The sequence below is a fragment of the Panthera tigris genome, chromosome C2 (genome assembly GCF_018350195.1).
Source record: "Panthera tigris isolate Pti1 chromosome C2, P.tigris_Pti1_mat1.1, whole genome shotgun sequence".
Taxonomy (NCBI): Eukaryota; Metazoa; Chordata; class Mammalia; order Carnivora; family Felidae; genus Panthera; species Panthera tigris.
This window is the reverse complement of record NC_056668.1, coordinates 18,993,989-19,005,711: the sequence shown is the minus strand read 5'-3', so window position 1 is coordinate 19,005,711 and position 11,723 is coordinate 18,993,989. Positions and strand designations below refer to the sequence as shown.

At 39.7% G+C, this 11,723-nt stretch overlaps 1 pseudogene; it reads left to right on the top strand.

Annotated features, from left to right (window-relative positions):
* The first annotated feature begins 10,923 nt into the window (after nt 1-10,923).
* LOC107180857 lies at nt 10,924-11,436 on the top strand (annotated as a pseudogene).
* Nucleotides 11,437-11,723: the final 287 nt, after the last annotated feature.

Below are 11,723 nucleotides of genomic sequence, written 5' to 3'. Positions count from 1 at the left end.
AGCGGGTTAAGTGTCTGACTCTTGATCTCAGCTCAGGTCTTGATCTTAGGGTCATGAGTTCAAGCCCCACGGTGAGCTCCACACTGAGTGTGAATCCAACTTTAAAAAAAAAAAAATCAAAACTCCCTAACTTTGAATAAATACTTTTCTGGGATGTTTCCTGAAAATTGCCTTTGTATCCTATCTTCTGTATTTCTCTACCCATAACTAACACTCAAAAAGAGGGATATCAGGGGCACCTGGCTGGCTCAGTCGGTGAAGCATGCAACTCTTGATCTTGGGGTCATGTGTTGGAGCCCCATGTTGGAGCTAGAATTTATTTTAAAAAAAGAGAGAAATAGAGAGAGAAGGCAGAAGGGGAATATCAGAGCTTTTGATCTTGCTAGTCATTTGTTTCATATTTTCAAGAGGACAATTTCAATCAATGGTATTAGATAAGAATCACTGCACCCTGAAACTGCCATCTCCTGTGCAGGCATATTAACACTGGTGATAGAATGGCCATAAATAATGTAAAGTACTTAAGTTGTCAGACCTCTCAGGTCATAGGAGTCCTAACTCATATTCACGAGCTCACTCATGACCCTCTTCATCAGAGGTCCAGCCCACTCCATGCAAACTGAAGTAGGCAGGTTGACAAGTCGCCATGGCTTATGTCAGACATTGAAACTGAAGAATGGCCCCAAACTGCTACAAAAGAGACTGAATTGTCCTCTAGACACTATTTTGGCCCTGATGCAAATTCCTATTTTGGCCTCCTGCCATCCTCTCATTTCTACAAAAATTTAAGCTGCCTGAGAAATACTGGTCTTTCACATGGGCAAAGGGATGGTAGGACCCTCTACGATGTGTCCCTCAAGCGGAAGCTGTTGATTCCGAGATCAAACCCTCCAGCTGCTCCCTGTAATACTCCCTCTGTTCTATCCCAGTGCTGTAGCTGAAACCATTTGATCTATTTCTCCCTCACACTTCACTAGTCAGAGTCCAAATTGCTTCGCTTCATTAAGGCCTTTATCTCTACCCACTGGTGTAACCAGAATCAAATCTGAGAGAATATCAAGGTTGCTCATGTTATTCATCACAATGCCAACCTGGGAAAGAAGCAGCTCAGTGTTGGGAGAAATAATGCTCAGTCTTCATGTCTCCTCAGAGAAAATCTCCAAAGTTGCCAGAACTTAGGCCTTGTCAATACACCACTTCCCCACATCTCCATTTCAATGATAATGATCCGCGGAGCTCACAGGCACGAATGGAAGGTTGCTGATTTTTACACAAACTCTTTTGTGAATTAGTTTTAAAATACCATTCAATAGTCACATAACATATTTGTTTTAAAACAAATTTATTGTGATCAATGAAATACTCATTTAAATATGGGAAATGGTGGATCCCATGGTAATTTGATATGTAATATCTCAGTAATATAAAGAAAACTCTTTTGTAGCACACATTTATATTATACCTTGAAAGCTCCCTTTAAAATTCCATAAAACACATAAGCACATAAGGGAAGGGAAACAAAAATAATATAAAAACAGGGAGGGGGACAAAACAGAAGAGACTCATAAATATGGAGAACAAACTGAGGGTTACGGGAGGGGTTGTGGGAGAGGGGATGGGCTAAATGGATAAGGGGCACTAAGGAATCTACTCCTGAAATCCTTGTTGCAGTCTATGCTAATCTGGATGTCAATTTAAAAAAATAAAAAAGAAAAGAAAAGAAAATTCCATAAAAGAAAACAGAGAAGGGAGGAAGAAAGAGAAGGAAGGAGGAAAAAAGGGAAAGAGGGCAGAAGGGAAGTAGGAAACGAGAGGGTAGGCAATGAGGGAAGGAGGGAGGGGAATAAAAAGTTCACATCTCTAGAGGGCAGGTGGGTCGGGATGGGTGAAATAGAAGTGTGCAATAGGGATCAAAAAGTGCACCTGTTGTGATGAGTACTGGGTGATTAAAATAGAAAGAAGAGGGAGAAGAAGAAGGAGGTCGGGGGGGGAGGAGGAGAAGGAGGAGGAGGAGGAGGAGAAGAAAGGGCACAAGAAGCCTGTGTGGTACAACCAAGTTTCTAGTTCTTGGTCAGGCCATTGGCAGTATGAGTGTATTCCCTTTGTGAAAATTCATCTAACTGTATACTTGCGATTTGTGCACCTTTTTGCATGTGTGGTACTTCAACAAAAAGTTTTCTCAAAACAATGCTCAACAGAGAAAAGTAAAATATAATAGAAAATCACCCCCTTGGGGATTTTTCTATAGAAAAAAAAAGTCACATCTCTAACCACACATGAATAGTAAGCAGAATGCTTTATTAATCACATAGAAAATTAGATCAATTAACATTACTTGTGATTTTTCCTGTGCAATTTTGTAAATGATTCTGTCTGTGTTGACCATGGCCAGTGAAAAGCTCCTAGAATCTTTCTTTCTGTAATTTTTGGTTAATAAACCTAGGGAAAATTCAAGGTTATTTGGAACATTAAATAAAAGCTTTCTAACTCAAACATCCTAACTTTGCAAATCATCACATTCATGATTCTGCCAAACACTGTCAGAAGTTGGGATCTTTGTTTTCCTAATCTCATTCCAGGTGTGGTCTGATACAATTAGGAGGTTCTCTGGAGTCTGAATTGAAAACTTGTACTTCAGAGAAGGGCCTCGAGTTTGCAATCTGTTTACTTCTATAAAATAAATAGAATTTATTCATTCAGTCTTATTTCTTAGCAACAACAGGAAGTGCATTTAATATGCACCTTGCCCTCAGTAAGGTACTCCATACTATTTATTATGTGAAAAATAATCATCATCTGTGTTTTGAAATATCCCATGTGAACTACAAATAAATAAAAGATAAAGATACAGATAAAATAAAAGATAAATATCTGTAAAGATACAGATAAAACAAAGCAGTAAGAAGTATATAAAAGGACTAAAAGAATACAAGTTACCATTTCTTTCTGTAACTCTTCATACCTTTTCAGGGAATTCATATTTGCAGGACTCTGGAGGAAAAACCAAAATGAGACAAAAGTTTTCTGGTTTCTTTTGAATGTCATAGATATGGATGTTGGGCAACAGACCTGGAGATGTGGTTTGGATACAAGACGTTTATTAAAGAACAAAGTCTACAAAAGGAAGGGAGAAAAGGCAGGATTGTGTACAAGAAGTTACTCTGGGATCCAGGCTTTTCAGTGATGGTCCATATGCTTTGTTTCTTCACCAAATAATAGACTGGAAATACTCTGAAGACATTGTTTTAGGGATCTAGTAGATCCCTAAAATGTTCTCTTCTATTCAGCTTTCATAAGTAATGTTTATAGAAAGTTTTGGCAATAAAAGAAACCTTCTTTCATACTCACTAACAGTGAACCGTGACTGGTGGAGAAAGGTGCTAGAACGTGAACGTTGGTGGTGGGTATGTCTTCTTGTACATACAGTTTTTTCATTTGCCGAATTATCTACAGTGGATATGTGCAACTCTTAAAACAGTTATATGATAAAAGTCCACACTGAAAGGAGTCCCACAGTGGTATGCAGGGCCAAAGGTAGGAGCTGAGGAGCTAGGACAATTAGTGTTTATAAACAATGGTTTATTTTGGTCGAGTGGAACCATAAATAATTGTGTTTTCTTTTTATTTTACCAACATTCCTAAGATAAGAAGTTATTACCTTTATGGCAGGGTGATAGGGGAAACAAGTCCTCCAAGCTCATTTAGTGTTTAAAATAATACTAAAATATAAAGCAAAGACCCAAGTAGAGAGTTTAACCTTGGGTAGCTAAGACGCAGCTGAAAGAAGTGATGAACAGCTGACCCCAGTGTGGGCCCCATGTGATTCAAGTTGCAGTAGGAGGAAGGCAAGTCTCAAAGAGGGAGAAGCAACGATATTTCGGGCGAGGGGATGGGCTGAGGTGCGTAGACTAGTTAGACAGCCTTTCAGGGAATGTCAGGACTTTTGAAAATGAAAATGCTCTTCTCTACTGGAGCCCTTTTGAAAGAGACAAATAACAGTAACCTCTCTTCCATGAGGGGGGCTTTCCAAGTGTATCGTATGAAAATTATAGCAAATGGCATCTGGTGGAGAGTCCTGTTAACACTCCCCTCCCCCATGAGTCATTCAGACATTCATCACACCCACAGACCCTTCACCAGCCCCACAATTTCCCCCCATCACACTGGTTTGTGAATGTGTGACTGAAGGCCTCCTGGAGCCTCTCCTCATCCCCTGAGCTGAAGCCTCTCAGAAACCACATTCAGCTCCAAGCAGAGCCTGTACCACAGCCTTTGGCCTCAAGGACTCAGAGACTGTTCTTGGCAATCATAGAATTAGTCAACAGGAACTTGACCTTGTTGGGGGAGTTTTCCAGGCCTCACCTCATCTCTCAATTCCAGAGAGCTAATATGAGCGATACACAAAACCTACACAAGTACTGCTGTAAAACCAAAAAGAAAGTCATAAATGTTGTAGAAAGCCTGAAGCCATTTCAACTGTCAAAAATATTCAAACTTTTCCATCAATATTCAGTTACATTCTGTCTCATTCAAGTCAAGCAGTTCACCTAAAGAAAGAATCTGGACATGAATACATTCTACATCATAATACACAAGAGATAGAGATTAAATGGATTCTTTTTAGAACTTTAGAAATCTGCAACTAATTATTTCTATAATATATGCCAGTTTCAGAAAATTATGATGTCTAAAAATCTCCTCTGAAATCTCCACTAAAAATCTATGTTATTACTTACATTTGAAATTTCAGATTGTTTATTCAATGTAATCTTTTAATAGTCTTACTTAGAATAAGTGTTCCATTAAAAAAAATTATCCTTTCAATTTCTGAATTTAAGTTTAATCATCTTATAATTATATTAAAATGTTCTAAAAGCATTTTAATCTAATATCTGATTTCATGGAGTCAATTTTTTTATTCGATACAAATTGAGTCTTCACTAATTTCAGGAAGAAAGATCTGTCTGTAATTTAGCCCTCAAAATAAAATTCAACTAGCTATAAGCCACTGGATGCCTGCCTTGTGGGCAGATGGAATTTATTTATGAAGGAAGTTCAGTGGTCAAGCGTTAGAGACCTAAAACAAGGGTATGAGATTTCTGATCACTGAAATGAAAAACTCATCAATTAAGGTGTTAACTGAACTAAGGCATAGGGGAAGGAAGGGTTCTTTAGTGAGATTTAGGAAGACCTGTTCCGGAATATATAGTTTTCCAGAATAAGATTTGTGTCCTCTGGTGGGATTTTGAGTGGTAGATACTTTAGCAGGGAAAAGAAGTCAGTGGAGAAATGATAATGAAAACACTCCCACCTGGAGAATGCAGGGTGTGGGGGGTGTGAGTTCCACCACATGAGAACTGAGAGTTTCTCCCAGGGTACCAACGCTTTTTGGTAGAGGAGGGGTGGAGAACGGCTCTTGGCATGTGATAAGTACCACCTAAGTGTCTATTGTTATTGTCAACAGGTCAGAACACAGGAGAAACGTGGTGAACAGCATAGGGCACATCGCTCCAAGGGACGCCACATCTATTCTAGCTAGCTCTTCTAGCTATAGGGTGGGCCAACCTTGGAGCAAAGTATTAAAAAAAAAAAAAAGTTATTTACATGGTCATGGTTCGTTGCGTATCTTAACACAAAGCGAATTTAATTTTTAACAATCTTTTTTCACCGGATTTAAATTGTCACCGTTAACTAGATGAAGAGTATAAACAAAAGGGCATATGGGTTAACACGCATTCTCACTGAAGGGCATGATTCAGCTGAAGTCACACTAATTTCCTCTCATCTTGAGGTATCGCTGTAGACTCGGGTTGAGTGACTCCAAACCCCGGAGCCACAGCAAGAGCCAATGGGAAGCTCTTGAATTTAGCAGGGAGAACAGAAGACCCTGAGGGTGCCAGAGGAGGGTGAGAGCCAGAAAGTTGGAGAAAATAAGTAGGTTGGGCCAAGGATTTGCTCTTAAAGGTAACCTCTGATTGAATCTGATTATCTGTGACGTGACCATAACAGAGCAAGAATGATTTGCAATTAGAATCAAGATGCATGAAGTTCACTTTATGTTCACACTTCTTGGAATGATATTAAATATATTTATTGCTCTTTTCTCTCTACAAAAGGGCAAGGGACCTGTTTTTTATGAACCTGCTTAAAATATGTAAAAACCCAAGGCGGCTTTCTTGGTGTGGGAGTTGTTTTATGGCAATTGAATAAAGACAATCATTCCAGTGGAAATTCTGCACACAGGAAAGTTTGAAATATCTGAGGACATATGTAATATAAGACAAATGTGCTCTTAAATATTATGGTCCTCAAGATGTTGATGAGTTTTGAAAAGTTGAAGTAACATTTGTTCCTTCCTAGGGCTGGATTTATATTTGAATATTTTAATAACAGGTAAATAGACAAACTTTAGGAGGATTCTAAAACAGGACACTGGTCAATAACTTTTAGGAGTACTTGGAATTTTGAAGAAAACAAAATAAGTCCTAGAGCTGAGAGGAAATGACAGACTCTCTAAAGAAGAACTATCAAGCTCTGGAAAATAAGCATTCTAAAGACGAATTCTGATTTATAATATGGTGTTTTATTGAGTTCAACATTTTATTATTTCAACAGTGAAAACAGTGTGGTAATTAGTGTTATGTCTCAACTTGACTGGGCCACGGGGTGCCTAGATATTTGGTCAAACATTATGCTGCATGTGTCCATAAGGGTGTTTTAAAGTGAGATTCATATTGGATTAGACTACGTGAAGCAGGTCCGTAATGTGGGTGGACCTCATCCAACTAGTTGAAGACTTGAACAAAAAGCCTGGCTCTCAAACAAGCAAAAGAGAACTCCTCCCGCCCGACTGCTTTGAACCAAGATGATGGTTCTTTTCTTGCCTTCAGACTCCAACTAAAATGTCAGTTCTTCTCGGGTCTTGAGCCTAGAAACTTCAGATTTTTTGATTTCTCGGCCTCCATAATTGCATGAGCCAACTTCTTGTAAGGAAGAAACAAACAAACACATTGGTTCTGTTTCTCTGGAGAGCCCTAATACAAACCGGGACTCCCACAATCCTGACGACCACATTGAACATTCGTCCAGGTGAATTAGTCAGAGTAGGTGATCTAGCCCAATGCCTTACCTGTGCCAGCATTTAACTTATTTCTTGAATGCGTGAATGTATGAATGTTTGAATAAATAAAAACTTGAATGCATGAAGAAATAAATGATCGAATGTTAAAATGATCAAGTGAGTTCTAAGAATAAAAATGTGTGATTCTTCAATTATTCAGGACTGAGAATTTTTCAAAAACAAGCATTCAGATGACTAGCTTCTTTCCTGCCCAACATAAAGCAATGCCAAATGACCCAGAGAAGTTTCTGGAAACTGAAGGCTGGCTACGTCCATGTGGCCCAAATACCCAGTTGAAAACTGATTAGTGCAGGGTGCCGGGGTGGCTCAGTCGGTTAAGCATCCAACTTCAGCTCAGGTCCTGATCTCACAGTTCCTGAGTTCAAGCCCCATATCGGGCTCTCTACTGTCAGTGTAAAGCCCGCTTAGGATCCTCTCTGTCTGCCCCTCCCCCACTCATTCTCTCTCCCTCTCTCTTTCTCTCTCCCTCCCTCTCACTCTCTTTCTCTCTCTCTCATCAAATAAATAAACATTAAAAAAAGAAAACTGATCAGTGGTATCTTTAACATTGTGCCAAGTAAGAGTGGCCAACGTGTTGTCACAAATGAATGAGTTTCAGAGGCAACATTATTCAAAGCCTGTACCTTGTTAGGCAATTCACATTCTCTGTACTTTGCTGAAGCAGAGCTGATCGCTACTGCTTTCTTGCAACCTCTCAGCTCCTGCAACAGACACCCATCTCTTAAAATCTAAGAGGCTGAAACAAATGGAAAATTCAAACACACACAAATCCAAAACCCTTATCCATTCTATCATACCAAAAATCTGGGGGGGAAATGATATTCATTGTTCAAAAAATAAAATCAAAAATCAAATAGAAAGTCACACCCCTTGTACTCTAAACTCTATTAGGAGTCATTATTCATTTAAAACCGCATTAGAAATGGGGGTTTTTTAAGTTAATTGAAATTTACCTAAAAAGATTCAACTAAAAGTTATTGAACCCTAAATCCAGGTCTGTGATCTCATACTTGTTTTCTCAACTATCTTTAAAACAATGCTTTAAGTAAGTTATTATTGATTTCATAATGAAACTGATATGGGTTTAGTGGGTTTAGTAATTTGCCCCTCTTCACACGTAATAGGCATCAGGGCCCAAATCATCCTGGTCCCTTTAACTCATGAAAATCTCAAGTCCATCATTCTGATTTTAAATATAATTGTACAGTAAGACCTGTAGTTAGCCACTCTGTGACGTTCTGGCCAAGTGCAGCAATGATTTTGATTATTACAAACACTACCACAGACATGAAACTGACACCTGTTGAGAGACATTACAAGTAAGGTGGTTTTGCAAGATTATGCCTGGAATTTTCTAATGCTCCTGATGAAAGCCCTGACACCTAGGATTCTTATTGTGTTATCCTACGTGAATGTGTCTGAACCGCAGGACTAATATCAGATACACTCAGGCAGGATTCAAGAGGTGTCCCTCATTTGTATATATCATGTATCTTAGGAAGAAAACAGAAAAATGGAATCCTAACCTTTTAAGATGTGTGCCTCCTTGAATTACTTCACTCAGTTTGAACAGAAGTGTGCTAGCAGTCATATCACTCTCTATCTTCTCCAGAAACAAAACCAGACCTTCACATACCCCTGGCGTGACTTTGTGTATTGCACACACATACACACATACAAACTCATTGCACAACCCTTTCATTATTCCACTGTCTAAGTGTGTTCTCTCCAACTGGAAGACACTTGCAGAAATGTCATGCAATGACTGACTTCTGAGTCTTTCTTAGCAAAACAATGAAATAAACCACAATTTCCTGCCTCTGGCACCTCACCACATGGTGCTGGTGCAGTGCCTACCCATGAAATGCCAGATGGCCCAGAGACATCAATTGTTCAAGAATAACATCACACGCACTTTGAATAGTATATTTTAACAACATACCTGCTGCTGTCATGGGGGCAAGAAGTCCTACAGCTGTACTCGTCCTTGGGCTTTCGCAACTAGTACAGATCACAAACTTCTTTAGGAACTTTCCCAAAGGGTTGTATTACCCTTAACTGTGAATCCTTCTACACAGCACTGGAGGTTTATGTCCAAAACCTAGAATATTTACTTGGACATTTAGAAAGGCAATCTTGAATACTTATGCCATGAGTCATCACCTTGCCAATCCCCAATTTCATTGTGCCGTGTTATTAAAAATGTTGATGCTAGAACATCAAATCCGACAGGTATCTCTGAGGGATGCCAGCTTTTATCCTGAGGTTGGTGTGGAGAGGATATCTCGTAGAGAAACTGCCTGGGTAACAAAAGCAATTACAAACCCATGTAACACTCCTTAGATTCAAAAATGAAATGAAATTCATCCTAATATTTTGCCAATGATACAAAGCACCGATCAGAAATTTATTTCCATGAAGGCATTGACTGAAACTGGGAATCTTCCAACCTGCTAATTGATTTTTATATTGAATAAATTTTTAAGTAAGTAAAAATAGTATATGCTATACTACTTAGCACAAAACTGCCAAGAGTAATTTTATGCCCTTGGGAAGTGACCAAGAAACCTTGAGCAAAAATCAATACTGACTTTCCAAGACTCTTCCAACAGAACAGAGTCTGGATTAGGGTAATCTCCTTTGTAAAATGAACTGTAATGAGCATCCAAAAATGTTGCCACTATAATCTCAGAATTGTGATCGTCAGACATTAACAACTAGTCTAAATTTTCATCAGGTGAGCTAAAGGAATTTGTACAGAATTTGTTTCCAAACAATGTGGATAAAGAATTCAGATGAATAAAAATGTGCTAAAAGTGCATTGCTGGAGAAGACTGATCAAATTTCAATAACCAATATAGGGCTTCTATCAATTTACTTTTTACAAGTTATGCAGCAAATTGTAAGGTAATGCAATGTATTGTCATTATCACAGGATGCTGAAATATGAATGGATTTTTCCTAAAGTTCCCACTTTCCCTTTTCCACTTGCTCACCTAATTCAGGCAAATAATCTGTCTATTCTAGTTATTTCCTCAGGATACAGGCGTGACAGGGTAACGCAGAAAACAGAAGCTTCCTATGAGTGCCTGGTTTATATTTGCCAAAATCATAATGCCACAAAATGATTATTTGAGGGGCAAAAATGAATCGGGGGGGGGGGAGCTATCAAAAATTATAAAGGGAGGGATCTTCCCTGAATACTAGAAAAGTAATCTACTAGGCTGGGGGACAGCAGAAGAAAGAAAAAGTATGGTGGTTTAGAGATAGTATTGACTCTGCTCTCCATATTAGAACTTCATTGAGGAGGCAAGACCCTGAGGTGGTCTGGGAGACAGAGAACAAGGATGGATATTTGCCCCTTCTCTTAGATCATAAACCCAAGGAAGTGATAAAGGCACAACTTAGGCATCAAGGCAAATGAAGCCATAGACACGTCCCAGGAGAAGTCCCTTACTAGGGAATAGCATAAAAGCTTGATGTTTCAGTTTTCAAGCCTGACATGAAAATACCAGAGAGATCCATTGGACCTGAGGCCCTCGATGGACAAGAATGAGAGTTGTCTCAAGAGTTTACTATATGGATCAGAGAGCAAAGACTAAATGGAACCATGGATTGGTCAGCAAATATTTCTGTGGATGGATGACTCAAAAACAAAATAGGTCATATAACATCTTGAAATTGCATACATCTCCCTGGAACTTAGACCCAAGCCAGGGAAAAGAGAGACAGTGTAGGTGTCTGATGGCCTCAGGAACTGAAGATTCAAAGAGGTCTTGCAGATGCTGCCCCCTGAGGCCACCTGCGACCTCACTGTGTTCTTCAACACCGTGCTAGAGGGCGAGCCTTTGGGCCATGTCTCCTTTGAGCTGTTTGCAGACAGAGTTCCAACAACTTTTGAGAATTTTTGTGCTCTGAGCACTGGAGACGGAGAATTTGGTTTAAAATCTCCTGCTTTCACAGGATTATTCTGGGATTTAGGTGCCAGGGTGGTGACTTCGCACACCACAATGGCACTCGCAGCAAGTCCATCTATAGGGAGAAATGTGACGATGAGAATTTCATCCTGAAGCATACAGGTCCTGGTATCTTGTCCATGGCAAATGCTAGACCCACACTAATGTGGGTCCCAGTTTTCCATCTGCACTGCCAAGATTGAGTGGTTGGATGGCAAGCATATGATCTTTGGCAAGGTGAAAGAGGGCAGGAATATTGTGGAAGCTGTGGAGACTTTTGGGCCCAGGAACGGCAAGACCAGGAAGAAGATCACCATTGCTGACTATGGACAAACCTAATAAATTTGACTTGTGTTTTATCTTAACTATCAGGCCATTCCTTCTGTAGCACAGGAAAGCACCCCTTCACCCCCATCTGCTTGAAATATTCCATAATCTTTGTGCTCTCACTGTAGTACTGTGGGTTCCATAGTTTCCTTACTCTCCTCCAGGTCTAGCTGTACTGCAGAGTTAAGTTACGATTATAAAATAAAGGGGCGCCTGGGTGGCGCAGTCGGTTAAGCGTCCGACTTCAGCCAGGTCACGATCTCGCGGTCCGTGAGTTCGAGCCCCGCGTCAGGCTCTGG